The sequence below is a fragment of the Triticum aestivum genome, chromosome 2B, assembly GCF_018294505.1.
Source record: "Triticum aestivum cultivar Chinese Spring chromosome 2B, IWGSC CS RefSeq v2.1, whole genome shotgun sequence".
Classification (NCBI taxonomy): domain Eukaryota; kingdom Viridiplantae; phylum Streptophyta; class Magnoliopsida; order Poales; family Poaceae; genus Triticum; species Triticum aestivum.
In genome coordinates this window covers 688425077-688448491 of record NC_057798.1, presented here as the reverse complement: position 1 = coordinate 688448491, position 23415 = coordinate 688425077, and positions in this window count along the sequence as shown.

The window sequence follows — 23415 nt, the reverse complement described above, 5'->3', positions numbered from 1 at the left end:
TTTTTTTCTCCGCGAAAATGAATATATGAAGTTGGAGTTGAGGTCAGTGGAGCATCAGGGGGCCCATGAGATAGGGGGCGCGCCTAGGGGGAGGGCGTGCCCCCCACCCTCGTGGACAGGGTGTGGGCCCCCGGCCTTGATTCTTTCGCCAGTATTTTTTATATTTTCCAAAACTTATCTCCGTGGATTTTCAGGTCATTCCGAGAACTTTTGTTTTCTGCACATTAAACAACATCATGGTAGTTCTGCTGAAAACAGCGTCAGTCCGGGTTAGTTTCATTCAAATCATGCAAGTTAGAGTCCAAAACAAGGGCAAAAGTGTTTGGAAAGTAGATACGTTGGAGACGTATCAACTCCCCCAAGCTTAAACCTTTGCTTGTCCTCAAGCAATTCAGTTGATAAACTGAAAGTGATAAAGAAAAACTTTTACAAACTCTGTTTGCTCTTGTTGTTGTAAATATGTAAAGCCAGCATTCAAGTTTTCAGCAAAGATTATGAACTAACCATACTCACAATAACACTTAGGTCTCACATTAACTCATATCAATGGCATAATCAGCTAGCGAGCAATAATAATAAAACTTGGATGACAACACTTCCTCAAAACAATCATAATATGATATAACAAAATGGTATCTCGCTAGCCCTTTCTGAGACCGCAAAACATAAATGTAGAGCACCTTTAAAGACCAAGGACTTACTAGACATTGTAATTCATGGTAAAAGAGATCCTGTCAAGTCATACCCAATATAAGCTGATAGTAATGAATGCAAATGACAGTGTGCTCTCAAGTGGGTGCTTTTTAATAAGAAGGTGGATGACTCAACATAAAAGTAAATAGATAGGCCCTTTGCAAAGGGAAGCAGGGATTTGTAGAGGTGCCAGAGCTCGATTTTAAAATAGAGATGAATAATATTTTGAGTGGCATACTTTCACTGTCAACGCAACAACTATGAGATGGCAATATCTTCCATACTACATGCATTATAGGCAGTTCCCAAACATAATGGTAAAAGTTTATACTCCCCCAGCACCAACAGGCATCAATCCATGGCTTGCTCGAAACAACGAGTGCCTCCAACTAACAACAGTCCTGGGGGAGTTTTGTTTAATTATATTGATTTGCTTTGATCTTTTGGATCATGGGACTGGGCATCCCGGTTACCAGCCCTTTCTCGTGAATGAGGAGCAGAGTCCACTGATACGTCTTCGTAGTATCTATAATTTTTGATTGTTCCATGCCAATATTCTTCAACTTTCATATACTTTTGGCAACTTTTTATACTATTTTTGGGACTAACATATTGATCCAGTGCCCAGTGCCAGTTCCTGTTTGTTGCATGATTTATGTTTCACGGAAACCAAATAACAAACGGAATCCAAACGGGATAAAAATGGACGAAGACTTATTTTGGAATATTTGGGATTTTCTGGAGGAAGAATCGACGTGAAACGGTGCCCGAGGTGGCCAGGAGATAGGGGGCGCGCCTGGCACTCTCCTGGGCCACCCGTAAGGCGGTTGACGCTCTTCTTTTGCCGCAACAAAGATAATTTTACGAGAAAAATCTGGGCGAAAGATTCACCCCAATCGGAGTTACGGATCTCTGGATATAAAAGAAACGGTGAAGGGGAAGAATCTGAGAATGCAGAAACAGAGAGATAGATCCAATCTCAGAGGGGCTCTCGCCCCTCCCAAGCCATGGGAGCCAAGGACCAGAGGATAAACCCTTCTCCCATCTAGGGAGGAGGTCAAGGAAGAAGAAGAAGAAGGGGGGCCCTCTCCCCCTTGCTTCCGGTGGCGCCGGAGCGCTCCCGGGGGCCATCATCATCACCACGATCTTCACCAACACCACCATCATCTTCACCAACATCTCCATCACCTTCCCCCCTCTATCTACAGCGGTCCACTCTCCCGCAACCCGCTGTACCCTCTACTTGAACATGGTGCTTTATGCTTCATATTATTTTCTCTTGATGTGTTGCCATCCTATGATGTCTGAGTAGATTTTCGTTGTCTTATTGGTGGTTGATGAATTGCTATGATTGATTTAATTTGCTTGTGGTTATGTTGCTGTCCTTTGGTGCCCATCATATGAGCGCACACGTGGATCACACCATAGGGTTCGTTGTATGTTGATAGGACTATGTATTGGAGGGCTAGAGTGACAGAAGCTTCAACCTAGCATAGAAATTGATGCATACGGGATTGAAGGGGGACCAATATATCTTAATGCTATGGTTGTGTTTTACCTTAATGAACGTTAGTAGTTGCGGATGCTTTCTAATAGTTCCAATCATAAGTGCATAGAATACCAAGTCAGGGATGACATGCTAGCAGTGGCCTCTCCCACATAAAACTTGGTATCGGTCTAGTAAAGTAGTCAATTGCTTAGGGACAATTCCGCAACTCCTACCACCACTTTTCCACACTCGCTATATGTACTTTATTGCATCTTTATCTAAACAGCCCCTACTTTTTATTTACGTGTTCTTTATTATCTTGCAAACCTATTCTATCACACCTACAAAGCACCTCTAGTTTCATACTTGTTCTAGGTAAAGCGAACGTCAAGCGGGCGTAGAGTCGTATCAGTGGACGATAGGACTTGAGAGAGTATTTGTTCTACCTTTAGCTCCTCGTTGGGTTCGACACTCTTACTTATCGAAAGAGGGTACAACTATCATGTATACTTGCGGGTTATCATCCACTCCTTTTGAGAATAACCCACCTAGCATGGAAGATACAGGAAGCCCTAGTTGAAACATGAGCTGCTCGAGCATACAAAACAAAATTTCATTTGAAGGTTTGGAGTTTGGCACATACAAATTTACTTGGAACGGCAAGTAGATACTGCATATAGGAAGGTATGGTGGACTCATATGGAACAACTTTGGGGTTTATGGAGTTTGGATGCACAAGCAATATTCCCGCTTAGTACAGGTGAAGGCTAGCAAAAGACTGGGAAGCGACCAACTGAGAGAGCGACAACAGTCGTGAACATGCATTAAAATTAGTTTACACCAAGCACAAGCATGAGTACGGTATAATCTACCATGAACATAAATATCATAAAGGCTATGTTGATTTGTTTTCAACTACATGCGTGAACTTGTGCCAAGTCGAGTCACTCAGTTCATTCAAAGGAGGATACCATCCCATCATACCACATCACAATCATTTTAATAGCATGTTGGCACACAAGGTAAATCATTATAACTCATAGCTAATTAAGCATGGCACAAGCAACTATAATCTCTAAATGTCATTGCAAATATGTTTACTTCATAATAAGCTGAATCAGGAACGATGAACTCATCATATTTACAAAAACAAGAGAGGTCGAGTTCATACCAGATTTTCTCATCTCAATCAGTCCATCATATATCGTCATTATTGCCTTTCACTTGCACGACCGAACGATGTGTATAATAATAATAGTGCATGTGCATTGGACTAAGCTGGAATCTGCAAGCATTCAACTCAAGAGAGAAGACAAAGTAATATGGGCTCTAAGTTAAAAAAACAATCATGCCTATGAGAGCCACTAAACATTCTCAATATGGTCTTCTAGTTTCGACCCCCAAAGGAAAGAAAAGAAAATAAAACTATTTACATGGGAAAGCTCCCAACAAGCAAGAAGAAGAACGAGAAATCTTTTTTGGCGTTTTCATTTTAATTCTACTACAAGCATGGAAATTAAACTAACTAATTTTTTTGGTTTTTCTTAAAGTTTATCAAACACACAAGAAGAAGGCTAGAAAAAGGAATTAAACTAGCATGGATAATACAATGAAAGAGTGTGAGCACCGACGACTAGAATGGTGTGTGAACATGAATGTAAAGTCGGTGAGAAATACGTACTCCCCCAAGCTTAGGATTTTGGCCTAAGTTGGTCTATTGCCAAGGATAGCCTGGCTGATATCCATAGTTATAACTGGGGTCATACTGAGATGCAGCAGCAAATGCATCCTGAGCTGCGGCCTGTTGGCGAGCAGCCTCCGCTCTCCCTTCGTGTTCAGCTGCCTCCTCCCTGGTAGCAACATATCTTCGTTTTGCCTGGAAATCAAAAAGGGATGGAGCAGGGAGAGTAACATGGACAACGCTACGTCTGTCAAAGATTAGTCGATACTGTAGGAATTGTTCATTCCTCAAAAGAAAATGATGTTTGACCATCGCGTCATAATCTAAATAAGCAGGAAGCAACTCCATATCTCCCTCTCATGGGGCTATACCAAGATAATTAGCAACACGGGCCGCATAAATCCCTCCAAATAAATATCCAGATATACCATTATTATGCAGCCTACGTGCAACTATTGCCCCCAAGTTGTAATCTCTATTACCTAACACAGCACTCTTGAGGACACAAAGATCAGGGACGCACATGTGACATGCTTCATCTTTACCGTTAATGCATCTACCAATGAAGAGAGCAAAATAATGTATAGCAGGAAAATGAATGCTCCCTATGGTAGCTTGTGCTATATCCCTAGATTCTCCCACAGTAATACTAGCAAGAAAGTCTTTATATTCAGATCTGTGGGGGTCATTAACATCGCCCCACTGCAGGAGTTTGCAAGCAGTTGTAAAATCTTCTAGGTCCATGGTATAAGATTTATCATAAATATCAAACAGGACACTTTGTGAATTACGCAAAGATTTATATTTAAACCTTCTTACGAATGAATCAGTCAATAGATAGTACCGAGGACACTTATCTTGTAAGAAGTCCTCAAGATCGGCATTACGCACATATGCGTCAAATTCATCCTTAAAGCCTACTTTGACCATGAACTTGTCTGATGGCCACTCACAAGCTCGGACTACGGCATCCCTTGGTGGTTCATCGTCTTGCTCACGCATAGCACGCTTGGGTACTTTCTTTATTGAGGAACCACCTTGATACATTCTCCTAGACATATTTCTTTTTCTGAAAAATTTCTGAAATCTTAGTAACTTCAAAATAAAAGTGAATAAAACTAAACAAGATTGGTAGCAACTACTCCTACAAGTGCCTAGAGCCTATATCAAGCATTACAATTACTTGGGACCTCATAATTTGACATGCAAGCTGAAGAACAGGGTCACCTATGAAGAAAAATTTGCAATGAATAAAGCACTAGAACAAAAACTAATTGGACCAATGGTGGAGTCACATACCAAGCAACAATCTCCCAAAGTAGTTTTGTGAATGGAGATTTGAGCAAGGAAATCAAAAATCGCAAGAAAATGAGCTAGAACTCATTCTTGAGCTGGATGGGGATTTTTTGACAAGAAGATGGAGTGTGTGGGTGCAGGAATAAGTGGAGGGGGCCACCGTGGACCCACGAGACAGGGGGGCGCGCCCAGGGGGCGTGGGCACGCCCTCCACCCTCATGGCCTGGTGCTTGCCCCCCCCCCCCCGGCAGTGTTTTCAGTGCCTAAAATCCTCAAATATTCCATAAAAAATCATACTAAATTTGCAGGGTATTTGGATCACTTTTATTTTCGGGATATTTTTTTATTGCACGGATAATTCAGAAAACAGACAGATAAAACTATTTTTCCTTTATTTATACTAAATAACAGAAAGTAAAAAAAGGGTACAGAAGGTTGTGCCTTCTAGTTTCATCCATCTCATGATCATCAAAATGAATCCACTAACAAGGTTGATCAAGTCTTGTTAACAAACTCATTCCGAATAACACGAAACTGGAGAAATTTCGAATAAGACTAAGTTACCTCAACGGGGATATGAACATCCCCAATAATAAGAATATCATACTTCTTCTTGACAGTAGGAAGAGGAAATTCAAAACCTCCAATAATGATAGTTGGAACTTTTCCAATAGAATTGATGCTATGAACTTGAGATTGTTTCCTCGGAAAGTGTACCGTATTCTCATTATCATTAACATGAAAAGTGACATTGCCTTTGTTGCAATCAATAACAGTCCCTGCAGTATTCAAAAAGAGTCTACCAAGGATAATCGACATACTATCATCCTCGGGAATATCAAGAATAACAAAGTCCGTTAAGATAGTGACATTTGCAACCACAACAGGCACATCCTCACAAATACCGACAGGTATAGCAGTTGATTTATCATCCATATGCAAAGATATTTCAGTAGGTGTCAACTTATTCAATTCAAGTCTACAATATAAATAGAGAGGCATAACACTAACACCGGCTCCAGGATCACATAAAGCAGTTCTAACATAATTTCTTTTAATGGAGCATGGTATAGTTGGTACCCCGGGGTCTCCAAGTTTCTTTGGTATTCCACCCTTAAAAGTATAATTAGCAAGCATGGTGGAAATTTTAGCTTCCGGTATCTTTCTTTTATTTGTAATGATATCCTTCATATATTTAGCATAAGGATTTACTTTAAGCATATCAGTTAAGCGCATACGTAAGAAGATAGGTCTAATCATTTTAGCAAAGCGCTCAAAATCACTACTAGGGAAAAGCCTATACACAGAATCTTACCAGCAGCGCTCCTCAAAATACCATGCTACTACTATTTAGCAGCAGCGCGTGATCTCAAAACACGCTGCTGAAAGGAAAATAACAGTAGCGCGTCCACCACAAACCGCGCTACTGCTATAATTGCCATGACCTCGCCCCCACGCTAGTTATAGCAGTAGCGCACTATACTGAACAGCGCTACTGCTATAGAAGTTAGCAGCAGCGCGCTTCTACAAAAACCGCTACTGCTAAGATCAGGCCACAAGTTTAGTCCCACCTCGCTCCGTGAACAGGGTGTTTACCACCTTAAATATGTTATTTCTGAAACTACCAGAACTAGTTCGTCTTCACTGAACTCTATGTGTATAATTAGTGGCCGCAATATGAGTCCTCTCCGGTTCTTACCGGAGAGGACTCATATTGACAATTCCGATTGTACACAAAAAGATCATTGATGGCCAATGTATTTTTGCATTGATGTATTTTTTGTATAGTTACACTTAGCAGTAGCGGTTTATATGCAAAGCGCTACTGCTACTCAGATTAGCTGTAGCGTGTTTTGGAAAACGCGCTACAACTATCCCTACCTTATCCCCACGTGCATGACCGACCCTCTCTCTCTCAGTCACACTCTCACTCTCGCCCGCGTGCCGATAACCGTCATGCGTCGCCGCCGCCGCCACCTTTGTCCGTCCGCCGGCGAGGTACTCCCCTCCTTCCGTCCCTCCTCCCTCCTCCTCGCACATCCTCCCTCCGCTTGCGGCCGCCCCTCCCTCCTCCGCCGCCGCCCTCCTCCCTCCGGCTGCGGCCGCCCCTCCTCCCTCCTCCGCCGGCAGCCCTCCTCCCACCGCCCTTGACCTCGCCGCCCCTAGCTACCTCTCCGTCGCCCCCCACCCCCTGCCACTAGTTAGTACTAGATTTAGTAGTAGTAGATGTTAATTTAGGGTTCATAGCTAGTACTAGATGTTGCTTAGTTAGTACTAGATTTTTAGTAGTAGTAGATGTTAATTACTAGTAGTGATGGTACTAGTTAACTAGGGCAGTATGATTAATAGTAGTTGTAGTTGAACTACTTTAGTTGTAGTTGAACTAGTTTAGTAAGTAAATTAATAAACTAGTTGAACTAGTTGAATTAATAGAACTAATGTATTTTTAGTAAGATAATTAATATAACTAGTTGAACTACTTTATTTTTAGAAAGAACTAGTTTTTTTCTATTTATAGTAAGTTTATATTTAGTAAGAACTAGTTGAATTAATAAAACTAGTTGAACATGTCATATTTGTTGTTATTTTTTAGTTTAAGCAATTATTCGGGATGTATTAGTGATAACTTATATGGTTTCAGGTGACCACCGTCGTCCCCGTCACCGACCCCCTCCGACATCCCCGCCGTCGTCCCAGTCACCGACCCCCTCCGACATCGAGGTGAGACCAGCCAAATATCCTTGTATATCTTGTGTTGTTGCTCAAATAGGATATGTGGTTGCCCAAGTGGCCGTTCATGTTCAGTTTACATCTCCGAGTGGCCTATGTTTTGCCGGAGTGTTGATTAATTTCCGTTCCGGCAAATTTCAGGCGCTCGATATGTCCTTTTTTAGCAAAGGTCATGCCGGATTTTTTCGTGAATTCTGGCATGACTTGTGCTAGAATATGTACAAGTTTAATCTTTGAATTATGAACGTAGGAAATGTCGTACTCGGACGACGACAGTCTCCCGGGGAGTGTAGCTGGTGCCACGACGATCGAGGTATGTGCGACAGGTTCGTTCAGCTGGACGAAGATCGGCGCTTCAGCATTAAGCTCGAGGAGACCTTCGATTGTGAAACGGTACGCAACAACGACAAGTGTTTTTTTCGTAATTAAGCATGACTTCAACTATTTCAACGTCTAATTTTCATATTTTACAATTCGACTAGCTTATCCCATGCCATGCAAGACGCTATGTCTTGGAGAGGATGGGTTTTGAAGACCATGAAAATTTCGAAACAAAGAAAATACACCTAAGGACCCATCATGATATGGATTTTGAAGTAAATCTGTGCAATGCTCAGAGCGTAACCCATTTTGGTTGCCAAAATTGGGAAGCACTTTGCAAAATGTATGGTTTTTATGAGGGTATGATTGTCACCATGGATCTTGGTGATCCTGACATCGAGCAAGACAATATGGACATTTGGGTCCTTGTTGATACGCTTCCGATTGTACCGCTATGTGAGTTTCTCAAACATAGTTATTAACTAATTTATATTGTTTATTTCAAAATAGTTGATAGCTTATTTCCATTGACAGCTTATTTTGATTCTTCAAAGACTGTGCGGAAGATGGTAGATAAAACCCACTACACCGATGGCACCGAATTAACGTATAAGGAGAAAAATCATCTGATCGCATTTTGTACTCTTCTTGAGAATTACAATAACTATTATCGAACTCCTCCAAATTATGGTGAATACGTGCCACTAGTGCATGTGTTGAACCACGGTAACTTCTCTGGAGATACCCTGGTAAGATTTTTTACTATTACGACATCCGTGCATCTTTTGCATACTTCTAAAACTAGTACATCATTGCTAACTACGAAGTTATTATTATGTTTTTCAACAGAAACTCCCGATGGATTGTGTGCCTCATCTGATGTCTCTAAATGGTCGCCTCTCAGTTCTGAACATACTGCCAGGTAAATCTAGGGAGCTCACCTGTGCATATCGGATTTCTAAAACCGGTGAGCACATGTTCATCAAAGAATGGAAGAAATGTATGGACATTCGCAAGGAGGTTCTTGGAAGTAACATTCAGCGAAAGGCAAGAATTGGAGACAGGCTAATCTCCATTCTCCATAATGGAGAGTCAGGGGCTATCTTGTTTTTTGCTATTTTACCTTAGAAAATGTAGTAGGTCTTAATCGAATGTAATAGGTCCTATGAGGTACAATATGTTTATTATGTGGTAATGTGTTAGAGTTGATAATGAGGAGTACTTGTGATTACGACTAGTGACCAATTTGCTATGTGATGTCATTGATGAAAACGATGATCTTGAGGAGGTGTTATATGACAATGATGTATTATGATGATAAGTTGTTAATGATATGATGATGATGATGATATTATTATATCATTGGGTGAAAGAACCGCGGATTAGTTTCAAGTGGATGGACATCCACTTGAAACTAGTCCACGGTTCTTTCACCCCGTGATGTAATAACTCATTATGATGTAAAAACAATCTCTAAATTCCTGTTGTATGAAAACTTTTGTAAAGGTGTATGAATACAACATGAAATAAAAAAGAAATAAAATACTAAATAATAGTAGTAGCACAGGAAAGGAGAAGTGCTACTACTAATTACCAGTAGCGCTGTTCCAAAGAAGCGCTACTACTAAGTCAATTTAGCAGTAGCGTGGATCTAGGCGCGCTATTGCTAAGCATTAGCTGTAGCGCCTTATCAGTAGCGCTCCTGCCCGTGCTACTGATAGGCCTAAAACACGCGCTGCTGCTAGGCTTTTCCCTAGTAGTGAATCCTCATCATCCTTTGTCTTGGATGGTTTAGGAGGAAAGGGCATGGGTTTCTGAACCCATGGTTCTCTTTCTCTGTCGTGTTTCCTAGCAACAAAATCTCTCTTATCATAACATTGATCCTTTGATTGTGGGTTATCAAGATCAACAGCAGGTTCAATCTCTACATCAGTATTATTGCTAGGTTGAGCATCAACACAAACATTATCATCAACATTATCACTAGGTTCATGTTCGTCACCTGATTGTGTTTCAGCATCAGAAATAGAAATATCATTGGGATTCTCAGGTGTGTCTACAACATGTTAACTAGAAGCATGCAAAGTCCTATCATCTTTCTTTTTCTTCTTTTTGGAAGAACTAGGTGCCTCTAAATTATTTCCCTGATTATCCTGCTCAATTCTCTTAGGGTGGCCTTCAGGATACAAAGGTTCCTGAGTAATTCTACCAGTTCTAGTAGCCACTCTAACAGCAAAGTCATGTTTATTATTTAATTCATCGAGCATATTACTCTGAGCTTTAAGTACTTGCTCAGCTTGAGTGGTAACCATAGAAGCATATTTGCTAATGAGTTTAAGTTCACCTTTAACTCTAACCATATAATCACTCAAGTGTCCTATTTCGAAAGAATTATTCTTTAATTCTCTACCAACATAAGCATTGAAACTTTCTTGTCTAGCCATAAAGTCATCAAATTCATCTAAGCATGGGTTATGAAATTTATATCTATAGAGAGAATTTACCTTTACTACCTGTGTCGGGTTATCGAAACAATGAGTTTCTTCAACAGGCGATAAATTAAGACCATGTATTTCTTCTATAGGAGGTAAATTCTTAACATCTTTAGCTTTAATACCTTTTTCTTTCATTGATTTCTTTGCCTCTTGCATATCTTCAGGACTGAGAAATAGAACTACCCTCTTCTTCGGAGTGGGTTTAGGAATAGGCTCGGGAGTTGGCTCAATTGGCTCAGGAATTAGCTCAGGAAGAGTCCAATTATTTTCATTAGTCAACATATTATTCAATAATAATTCAGCTTGGTCGACTGTTCTTTCCCTGAAAACACAACCAGCACAACTATCCAAGTAGTCCTTGGAAACATCGGTTAGTCCATTATAAAAGATATCAAGTATTTCATTTTTCTTAAGAGGGTGATCAGGCAAAGCATTAAGTAACCGGAGAAGCCTCGCCCATGCTTGTGGGAGACTCTCTTCTTTGACTTGCACAAAATTATATATTTCCCGCAAGGCAGCTTGTTTCTTATGAGCAGGGAAATATTTAGCAGAGAAGTAATAAATCATATCCTGGGACTACGCACACAACCAGGATCAAGGGAATTAAACCAAGTTTTAGCATCACCCTTAATGAGAATGTGAATATCTTAAGGATATAATAATAGCGAGACTTCTCATCATTAGTAAACAGGGTGGCTATATCATTTAACTTGGTAAGATGTGCCACAACAGTTTCAGATTCAAGGCCATAAAAAGGATCAGATTCTACTAAAGAATTATTTCAGGATCAACTGAGAATTCATAATCCTTATCAGTAACACAGATAGGTGAAGTAGCAAAAGCGGGGTCAGGTTTCATTCTAGCATTAAGGGATTGCTGCTTCCATTTAGCTAATAACTTCTTAAGATCATATCTATCTTTGCAAGCAAAAATAGCTCTAGCAGCTTCTTCATTCATAACATAACCCTCAAGAACAACGGGTAATTCATAATCAGGGGGAGAACTTTCATCATCACTATCATCAATAATAGTATCTTCAATAATTTCATTCTCTCTAACCCTAGCAAGTTGTTCATCAAGAAATTCACCTAATGGAAAAGTAGTATCATGCACAGAAGTAGTTTCATCATAAGTATCATGCATAGCAGAAGTGGCATCATCAATAACGTGCGACATATCAGAATTCAAAGCAGTAGCAGGTTTAGGTGTCGCGAGCTTACTAATAACAGAAGGAGAATCTATTGCAGAGCTAGATGGCAGTTCCTTACCTCCCCGCTTAGTTGAGGGCAAAATATTAGTTCTTTCGTATTTCAAGTTCCTCATAGTGACCAGCAGATATAAATCCAAAGTGACTCAAAGAATAGAGCTATGCTCCCCGGCAATGGTGCCAGAAATTAGTCTTGATAACCCACAAGTGTAGGGGATCACAACAACTTTCGAGGGTAGACTATTCAACCCCAATTTATTGATTCGACACAAGGGGAGCCAAAGAATATTCTTAAGTATTAGCAGTTGAGTTGTCAATTCATCCACACCTGGATAACTTAGTATGTGCAGCAAAGTATTTAGTAGCAAAATAATATGATAGTAATGGTAATAGTGGCAAAAGTAAAGATAATAGTTTTGTAGTAATTGTAATAGTAGCAACGGAAAAGTAAATAAGCAAAGCACAATATGTGAAAACCTCGTAGGCATTGGATTAGTGATGGATGATTATGTCGGATGCGATTCCTCATGTAACAGCTATAGCATAGGGTGACACAGAACTAGCTCCAGTTCATCAATGTAATGTAGGCATGTATTTCCAATATAGTCATACGTGCTTATGGAAAAGAACTTGCATGACATCTTTTGTCCTACCCTCCTGTGGCAGCGGGGTCCTAGTGGAAACTAAGGGATATTATGGCATCCTTTTAATAGAGAACCGGAACAAAGCATTATCACATAGTGAACACATGAACTCCTCAAACTATGGTCATCACCGAGAAATATCCCGATTATTGTCACGTCGGGGTTGTCGGATCATAACACATAATAGGTGACTATAGACTTGCAAGATAGGATCAAGAGCTCACATATATTCATAAAAACATAATAGGTTCAGATCTCAAATCATGGCACTCGGGCCCTAGTGACAAGCATTAAGCATAGCAAAGTCATAGCAACATAAATCTCAGAACATAGTGGATACTAGGGATCAAACCCTAACAAAATTAACTTGATTACATGGTAAATCTCATCCAACCCATCACCGTCTAGCAAGCCTTCGATGGAATTACTCACGCACGGCGGTGAGCATCATGAAATTGGTGATGGAGGATGGTTGATGATGATGACGGTGACGAATCCCCCTCTCCGGAGTCCCCAAACAGACTCCAGATCAGCCCTCCCGAGAGAGATTAGGGCTTGGCGGTGGCTCCGTATCGGTAAACGCGATGAAACTTTCTCTCTGATTTTTTTCTCCGCAAAACGGAATATATGGAGTTGGAGTTGAGGTTGGTGGAGCATCAGGGGGCCCGAGACAGGGGGGCGCGCCCAGGGGGGAGGGCGCGCCCCCCACCCTTGTGGACAGCGTCAGTCCGGGCTAGTTTCATTCAAATCATGCAATTTAGAGTCAAAAACAAGGGCAAAAGTGTTTGGAAAAGTAGATACGTTGGAGACGTATCAGCTACTCGTGCGGCGGTCCTGCACCCGCGAGCGCGCCTGATACGTCTCCAACGTATCTATAATTTTTGATTGTTCCATTCTATTATATTACCCCTTTTGGATGTTTATGGGCTTTATTTTACACATTTATATCATTTTTGGGACTAACCTACTAACCGGAGGCCCAGACCATATTGTTGTTTATTGCCTGTTTCGGTATTTCGAAGAAAAGGAATATCAAACAGAGTCCAAACGGAATGAAACCTTCGGCAGCGTGATTTTTTGGAAGAATATGATCCTGGAGACTTGGAGTCCACGTCATAAGATCCTTGAGGAGGCCACGAGATAGGAGGCCACGCCCCCCTTACAGGGTGGCGGCCCCCTATCTCGTGGGCCCCTCGAGCGTCCCCCGACCGACTTCTTTCGCCTATATATACCTACGTACCCTAAAACCATCAGAAATCAAGATAGATCGGGAGTTCCGCCGCCGCAAGCCTCTGTAGCCACCAAGAACCTCTCGGGAGCCCGTTCCGGCACCCTGCCGGAGGGGGAACCCATCACCGGCGGCCATCTTCATCATCCCGGCGCTCTCCATGACGAGGAGGGAGTAGTTCACCCTCGAGGCTGAGGGTATGTACCAGTAGCTATGTGTTTGATCTCTCTCTCTCTCGTGTTCTCTCTCGTGTTCCCTCTATGGCATGATCTTGATGTATCCCGAGCTTTGCTATTGTAGTTGGATCTTATGATGTTTCTCCCCCTCTACTCTCTTGTGATGAATTGAGTTTCCCCTTAGAAGTTATCTTATCAGATTGAGTCTTTTATGAGAACACTTGATGTATGTCTTGCCGTGCTTATCTGTGGTGACAATGGGATATCATGTGCCACTTGATGTATGTTTTGGTGACCAACTTGCGGGTTCCGCCCATGAACCTATGCATAGGGGTTGGCACACGTTCTAGACTCTCCGGTAGAAACTTTGGGGCACTCTTTGAAGTACTTTGTGTTGGTTGGATGAATCTGAGATTGTGTGATGCATATCATATAATCATGCCCACGGATACTTGAGGTGACAATGGAGTATCTAGGTGACATTAGGGTTTTGGTTGATTTGTGTCTTAAGGTGTTATTCTAGTACAAACTCTTTAATAGATCGATCCGAAAGAATAACTTTGAGGTGGTTTTGTACCCTACCATAATCTCTACGTTTGTTCTCCGCTATTAGTGGAGTTGGAGTGACTCTCTGTTGTATGTTGAGGGCTTGTTATATGATCTATCTATGTTATTATTGTTGAGAGAACTTGCACTAGTGAAAGTATGAACCCTAGGCCTTGTTTCCTATCATTGCAGTACCGTTTACGCTCATTTTTATCATTAGTTACCTTGCTGTTTTTATAATTTCAGATTACAAAAACTTTTATCTACCATCCATATTGCACTTGTATCACCATCTCTTCGCCGAACTAGTGCACCTATACAATTTACCATTGTATTGGTTGTGTTGGGGACACAAGAGACTCTTTGCTATTTGGTTGCAGGGTTGCTTGAGAGAGACCATCTTCATCCTACGCTTCCTACGGATTGATAAACCTTAGGTCATCCACTTGAGGGAAATGTGCTACTGTCCTACAAATCTGTGCACTTGCAGGCCCAACAACATCTACAAGAAGAAGGTTGTGTAGTAGACATCAAGCTCTTTTCTGGTGCCGTTGCCGGGGAGGCTAGGTAAAGGGCACTCACTCACACCCCGTCAACTAAGCTCTTCTTTGGCGCCGTTGCCGGGGAGGTGATTGCTTGAAGGTATATCTTTAGATCTTGCAATCGAGTCTTTTTGTTTCTTGTTTTATCACTAGTTTAGTTTATAAAAGAAAATTACAAAAAAATGGAATTGAGTTTGTCTCATACGCTTCGTATTTTTAATATCTTTCGTGAGAATGATGGAAAGGAAAATTGTGCTCAAGTGCTAGAAGAAGAATTACATACAATGCTTGGCATGAAATATGTGAATGATGAGCATGATTGCAATGTTGTTACTATGAATTCCTTGAATATCCATGATGCTAATGATATGCAAAGCCACAAGCTTGGGGAAGGTATGTTTGATGAATATGATATTTTTTGTCCCCCAAGTTTTGATGAGCATATTTATTATGATGAAAGCATGCCTCCTATTTATGATGATTATATTGATGAAAGTGGATTTGGAGAGGTCATGACTTTATTTAGTGATGAATCCACTATTTCGGAAGAGGTTCCAATTGATTATGAGAACAAAGTTGCTATCTATGATGATTATTGTGATGACTTGTATGCTATTAGGAATAATGATAACCATGAAACTTGTCATTATGATTTTAGTTTTCAATTGGATTATGCCTCACATGATAATTATTTTGTTGAGTTTGCTCCCACTATTATTCATGAGAAGAATTTTGCTTATGTGGAGAGTAGTAAATTTTCTATGCTTGTAGATCATGAAAAGAATGCTTTAGGTGCTGGTTATATTGTTGAATTCATTCATGATGCTACTAAAAATTATTATGAGAGAGGAACATATGATTGTAAGAATTCCAATAATATCAAGTTTCCTCTCTATGTGTTGAAAATCTTGAAGTTATGCTTGTTTAGCCTTCCTATGCCAATTGATTATTGTTCCCATATGTTGTTTGATCACAAAATCCCTATGCATAGGAAGTGGGTTAGGCTTAAATGTGCTAGTCATATGCTTCATGATGCTCCCGTTATGTTTCAATTCTTATCTTTTATGTGAGCATCATTGTCATCATTATGCCTAGCTAGAAAGACATTAAAGAAAAGCGCTTGTTGGGAGACAACCCAATATTTAACCTTACTGTTTTTGTGTGTCCACATGATTATTATACTGTAGTAATCATGTTTTATAGGTTTTGTTTCAATAAAGTGCCAAGTGAGACCTTTAGGATAGCTTACGGTGATAGTTGTATTGATCCTGCTGAAAATCAGAAACTTTTGCACCCAGTAAATTAGTTTTGTTAATTCACAGAAACGTGCTTCTGCTCTTATTCTTTTTGCTCTGGATTGGTACACGAATTGCTTAGGACTTCCTAATTTTGTACGATGTTTGGAGTTGCAGAAGTATACGTTTGATAGAGATTACTACAGACTGTTCTGTTTTTGACAGATTCTGTTTTCTATGTGTTGTATGGGAGGGTATGAACCATAGATAAGTTGGACTACAGTAGATATTACACCAATATGAATTTACAATGAGTTCATTACAGTACCTAAGTGGTTGTTTTATTTTCTTATACTAACGGAGCTTACGAGTTTTCTGTTGAGTTTTGTGTTGTGGAGTTTTCAAGTTTTGGGTAAAGATTCAATGGACTATGGAATAAGGAGTGGCAAGAGCCTAAGCTTGGGGATTCCCAAGGCACCCCAAGGTAATATTCAAGGACAACCAAGAGCCTAAGCTTTGGGATGCCCCGGAAGGCATCCCCTCTTTCGTCTGCGTTCATCGGTAACTTTACTTGGAGCTATATTTTTATTCACCACATGATATGTGTTTTGCTTGGAGCGTCATTTTCTTTTGTTAGTTTTTGCTTGCTGTTAGTTAGAATAATGTTTTGCATCTTTAATTTCAATAAAGAAGTCAAGGATAGCCTTTTCCATGCTTACTTTGCTAGTATACATGTTGCTGTTTGAAAACAGAAAGTTTACCGCTGTTGCAAAAATTCCCTAGAAAAGTAAGAGCATGATATAATTTTGAAACTTTTTGCATAATGAGCTATGATAAATTTACTGCAGTGGGAATTTTATTTCATAATTTTTGGAGTTAGGGAAGTATGATGAATCTTGCATTCTTTACAGACTATACTGTTTTGGCAGATTGCTGTTATGGTTGCATTGTTTGCATATGTTTGCTTGTGTAATGATTCTATTTGAGGATAGGAGTATTAAATATGCAGAGGCATTTAGTATGCAATGTTGAATAATAATTTTAGTGATTTGTTACAGTAGAAAATGATAAGGTTTTGCATTGGTTTATACTAACCTATCTCACGAGTTCTTGTTGAGTTTGTTGTGGATGAAGCTTTTGAGAAATAGAAACCATGATATGAGAGGAATTAAGGAGACACAAAAGTTCAAGCTTGGGGATTCCCATGGAACCCCAAGATAATATTTCAAGAATTCTCAAGCATCTAATCTTGGGGATGCCCCGGTAGGCATCCTACCTTTCTTCTTCAACAACTATCGGCTAGTATCGGTTGAGCCTAAGTTTTTGCTTCTTCACATGAGTTGTGCTATCCTTGCAATGTCATTTTATTTTGTTTTGCTTGCTGTTTGAATAAAGTACCAAGATCTGAAATTCTTAAATGTTAGAGAGTCTTCACATAGTTGCACAATTATTCGACTACTCATTGATCTTCATTTATATCTTTTTGGAGTAGTTTGTCATTTGCTCTAGTGCATCACTTATATCTTTTAGAGCACGGCGGTGGTTATATTTTTTAGAAATTGCTAGTCTCTCATGCTTCACTTATATCTTTTTGGGAGTCTTTTAGAACAGCATGGTATTTGCTATGGTTCTAAAGTTGGTCCTAGAATGATGAGCATCCAAGTTGGGTATAATAAAAACTATCATAGAAAGTGAATTGGATGCTATGATCAACTTGATGCTTGATAATTGTTTTGAGATATGGAGGTAGTGATATTAAAGTCATGCTAGTTGGGTGATTATGAATTTAAAGAATGCTTGTGTTGAAGTTTGTGATTCCCGTAGCATGCACGTATGGTAAACCGCTTTGTGATGAAGTTGGAGCACAATTTTATTTATTGATTGTCTTCCTTATGAGTGGCGGTCGGGGACGAGCGATGGTCTTTTCCTACCAATCTATCCCCCTAGGAGCATGCGGGTAGTGCTTTGGTTTTTGATGACTTCTAAATTTTTGCAATAAGTGCATGAGTTCTTTTGATTAAGGTTGAGTCCATGGATTACACGCACCTCGTCCTTCCATTATTGCTAGCCTCTCTTGTGCCGCGCAAATTTCGCCGATACCATACACCCACCATATACCTTCCTCAAAACAGCCACCATACCTACCTATTATGGCATTTCCATAGCCATTCTGAGATATATTGCCATGCAACTTTCCACCGTTCCGTTCATATGACATGCATTACTTTTGTCATATTGCTCCTTGCATGATCATGTAGTTGACGTCGTATTTGTGGCAAGGCCACTTTCATAATTTTCATACATGTCGCTCTTGATTCATTGCATATCCCGGTACACCGCCGGAGGCATTCATATAGAGTCATATCTTCTTCTAGCTTTGAGTTGTAAAGCCATAAAAGTGTGATGATCTTCATTATTAGAGCATTGTCCTAGTGAGGAAAGGATGATGAAGACTATGATTCCCCCACAAGTCGGGATGAGACTTCGTACTTTACAAAAAGGAAAACAAAAAGAAAGAAGAAAAAAAATAGAAGGCCAAAGAAAAGAAAAAAGAAAAAAAAGAAGAAAAGAAAGAAAAAATGAGAGAAAAAGAGAGAAAGGACAATGCTACTATCTCTTTTTCCACACTTGTGCTTCAAAATAGCACCATGATCTTCATGTTAGAGAGTCTCATATGTTGTCACTTTCATATACTAGTGGGAATTTTTCATTATAGAACTTGGCTTGTATATTCCAATGATGGGCTTCCTGAAAAATGCCCTAGGTCTTCGTGAGCAAGCAAGTTGGATGCACACACACTTAGTTTCTTTTGTTGAGCTTTCATATATTTATAGCTCTAGTGCATCCATTGCATGGCAATCTATACTCACTTACAGTGATATCTATTAATGGGCATCTCCATAGCCCGTTGATACGCCTAGTTGATGTGAGACTATCTTCTCTTTTTGTCTTCTCCACAACCACCATTCTACTCCACATATAGTGCTATATCCATGGCTCACGCTCATGTATTGCGTGAAAGTTGAAAGAGTTTGAGATTACTAAAGTATGAAACAATTGCTTGGCTTGTCATCGGGGTTGTGCATGATTAAATACTTTGTGTGATGAAGATAGAGCAACATCCAGACTATATGATTTTGTAGGGATAACTTTCTTTGGCCATGTTATTTTGAGAAGACATGATTACTTTGATTAGTATGCTTGAAGTATTACTATTTCTTATGTCAATATGAACTTTTATTTTGTATTCATTTGGATCTGAACATTCATGCCATAATAAAGAAAATTACATTATGAATTATGCTAGGTAGCATTCCACATCAAAAATTCTCTTTTTATCATTTACCTACTCGAGGACGAGTAGGAATTAAGCTTGGGGATGCTTGATACGTCTCCAACGTATCTATAATTTTTTATTGTTCCATGCTATTATATTACCCCTTTTGGATGTTTATGGGCTTTATTTTACACATTTATATAATTTTTGGGACTAACCTACTAACCGGAGGCCCAGCCCATATTGCTGTTTTATTGCCTGTTTCAGTATTTCGAAGAAAAGGAATATCAAACGGAGTCCGAACAGAATGAAACCTTCGGCAGCGTGATTTTTTGGAAGAATATGATCCTGGAGACTTGGAGTCCACGTCATAAGATCCTCGAGGAGGCCATGAGATAGGAGGTCGTGCCCCCCTTACAGGGTGGCAGTCCCCTGTCTCGTGGGCCCCTCGAGCGTCCCCCGACCGACTTCTTTCGCCTATATATACCTACGTACCCTAAAACCAATAGAAATCAAGATAGATCAGGAGTTCCGCCGCCGCAAGGCTCTGTAGGCACCAAAAACCTCTCGGGAACCCGTTCCGGCACCCTGCCGGAGGGGGAACCCGTCACTGGTGGCCATCTTCATCATCCCGGCGCTCTCCATGACGAGGAGGGAGTAGTTCACCCTCGAGGCTGAGGGTATGTACCAGTAGCTATGTGTTTGATCTCTCTCTCTCTCTCGTGTTCTCTCTTGTGTTCCCTCTATGGCACGATCTTGATGTATCCCGAGCTTTCCTATTGTAGTTGGATCTTATGATGTTTCTCCCCCTCTACTCGATTGTGATGAATTGAGTTTCCCCTTTGAAGTTATCTTATTGGATTGAGTCTTTTATGAGAACACTTGATGTATGTCTTGCCGTGCTTATCTGTGGTGACAATGGGATATCATGTGCCACTTGATGTATGTTTTGGTGACCAACTTGCGGGTTCCGCCCATGAACGTATGCATAGGGGTTGGTACACGTTCTTGTCTCTCCGGTAGAAACTTTGGGGCACTCTTTGAAGTACTTTGTGTTGGTTGGATGAGTCTGAGATTGTGTGATGCATATCGTATAATCATGCCCACGGATACTTAAGGTGATAATGGAGTATCTAGGTGACATTAGGGTTTTGGTTGATTTGTGTCTTAAGGTGTTATTCTAGTACGAACTCTTTAATAGATCGATCTGAAAGAATAACTTTGAGGTGGTTTCGTACCCTACCATAATCTCTACGTTTGTTCTCCGCTATTAGTGGCTTTGGAGTGACTCTTTGTTGCATGTTGAGGGCTTGTTATATGATCTATCTATGTTATTATTGTTGAGAGAACTTGCACTACTGAAAGTATGAACCCTAGGCCTTGTTTCCTATCATTGCAATACCGTTTACGCTCACTTTTATCATTAGTTACCTTGCTGTTTTTATAATTTCAGATTACAAAAACCTTTATCTACCATCCATATTGCACTTGTATCACCATCTCTTCGCCAAACTTGTGCACCTATACAATTTACCGTTGTATTGGGTGTGTTGGGGACACAAGAGACTCTTTGCTATTTGGTTGCAGGGTTGCTTGAGAGAGACCATCTTCATCATACGCCTCCTACGGATTGATAAACCTTAGGTCATCCACTTGAGGGAAAATTGCTACTGTCCTACAAACCTGTGCACTTGCAGGCCCAACAACGTCTACAAGAAGAAGGTTGTGTAGTAGACATCAGCGCCTCCCGGCTTCCCGGCTCCCTTCCAGGCGCCTCGGCCCGCGGCCCCTCCCGTGCCGACCGGCGCCTACGATGCTTTGTTCCAGCCGCGGCCCTTCTCCAACACCTGCCACGCCAGCGGTGCCGCGGCGCGGCAATGGCAGCAGCAGCCCCGCGCCGGGCCTCCTCAGCAGCAACAGCCGACGACGCCCTTGGGGGCGGCCACAACCCCTGGACCGGGTTTGTGCACGCCTACACCATTCCCGTGCCACGGCCGCCCGCTCCGAGTCTTCGAGGGCCCGGGCCCTCCGACCATCAGGCTTTCTTCGCCGGTCAGCAACCAGGCCCAGTCACCCCGCTGCCCTACTACTCCCCCGCTCCAGTTGGCTATGGCAGGCCCAACCCTAGCACTGGAGTGTTCGGCTACTCGGGCTACCCCGCGTCGGTCTCCTATGACCCGACCCTACTTGTTGCACTTCACCAATAGCCCCTGAATGGAGGTGTTGACTGGTTTATGGACACCGGTGCATCTTCGCATATGGCCGCTTACCTGTGTAAGCTCTCTTCTGCATCTCATATCCACACTTCTTCTCGTATCATTGTCGGTAATGGTGTCGGTCTTCCTATCACTCATGTTGATTCCACTAGTTTGCCCTCCACCTCTCGACCACTTTAGCTCAATAATGTTCTTGTGTCTCCTGAACTTATTCAGAACTTAGTCTGTGTTCGTAAGGTTTCTCATGATAACTCTGTAACTGTGGAATTTGACGAAGTTGGTTTTTCTATTAAGGACGCCCTCACCCAGATGGTTCTTCACCACTCTGACAGCCCCGGCGATATGTACTCCGTCCAGCCTTCATCATGCACACATGCTGGGCCGGTCGCTCTTTCTACCGGCGTTGATCTTTGGCACACCCGTCTTGGTCATCCTAGCTCCACCCCACTTCGTCGAATAATTAGGGATTTTTCTTGTACATGTAATAAAACGGATGCGCATTCTTGTCACGCATGCCGTCTGGGCTAACATGTTCGCCTTTTCTTTAATGCTTCATCTACAGTTGCATCATTACCTTTTGAGTTAATCCATAGTGATGTCTGGACCTCTCCCGTTGCTAGTAATACTGCTTTCTCATATTATCTTGTTATCTTAGATGACTACTCTCATTTTTTTGTCTTTCCATTGCGTAAGAAGTCTGATGTCGCTGCCACACTTGTCACCTTCTACTCTTACGTGTCTACGCAATTTGGTTGTCCCATCCTCGTCTTGCAAACTAATAACGGGAAAGAGTTCGACAACACCACCATCCGCAACCTTCTCTCCACACATGGCACAATTTTCTGACTCACATGTTCTTACACTTCACAGCAGAACGGTCGGGCTAAACACATTCTTTGCACTCTTAATGATTGAGTCCATACCCTCCTCTTCCATGCCTACATGCCTCCTCGCTTCTAGCCTGACGCTCTCACTACCGCCACCCTCCTTATTAACCTTCGTCCATGTCGCACTTGCTGGAATTTTACACCACACCACCTTCTCTTTGGGTCTCCCCTCTCATACGGTGGTCTTCGTATTTTCGGTTGTCTTTGTTATCCTAGTATTGCGGCCACCTCCCCTCATAAACTTGCTCCTCGTTCCCTTTGGTGTGTCTTCCTCAGTTACTCGGCTAACACAAAGGGCTATAGATGCTATGATCTAGCGTATCACCATGTCATCACATCTCGACATGTTTATTTCGACGAGTTTTGTTTCCTGTTTAAACAGGAACAACAGGTGGCTTCTTCCTCGGCACCTAGTCCCTCTCTGGCCGACCCTGTCTGCCCTGGCTCCATGCCAAGGCATGGTGCTCCCCTCGGCCGCGCGACGCTACAGCTGATGCCCACTACTTCGCCGGCCTCTAAGCCAGCCTCTACGCCGTCCTCGATGGCTCCCGCCTCTACACCGACCTTGCCGACCCCTGTGTCAGCCTCGTCGGCCCCTGCGCCGGCCTCGCCGGCCCCTGCACTGACCTTGTCACCCTCAGTGGCATCGCCATCTATGCCGGGTGTGTCGCCGGCTACCACACCGCCACCTCTTCGCCATCCCCTCCACCATTGGCTTCGACGACGACTTGTTGGGAAACATAGTAATTCAG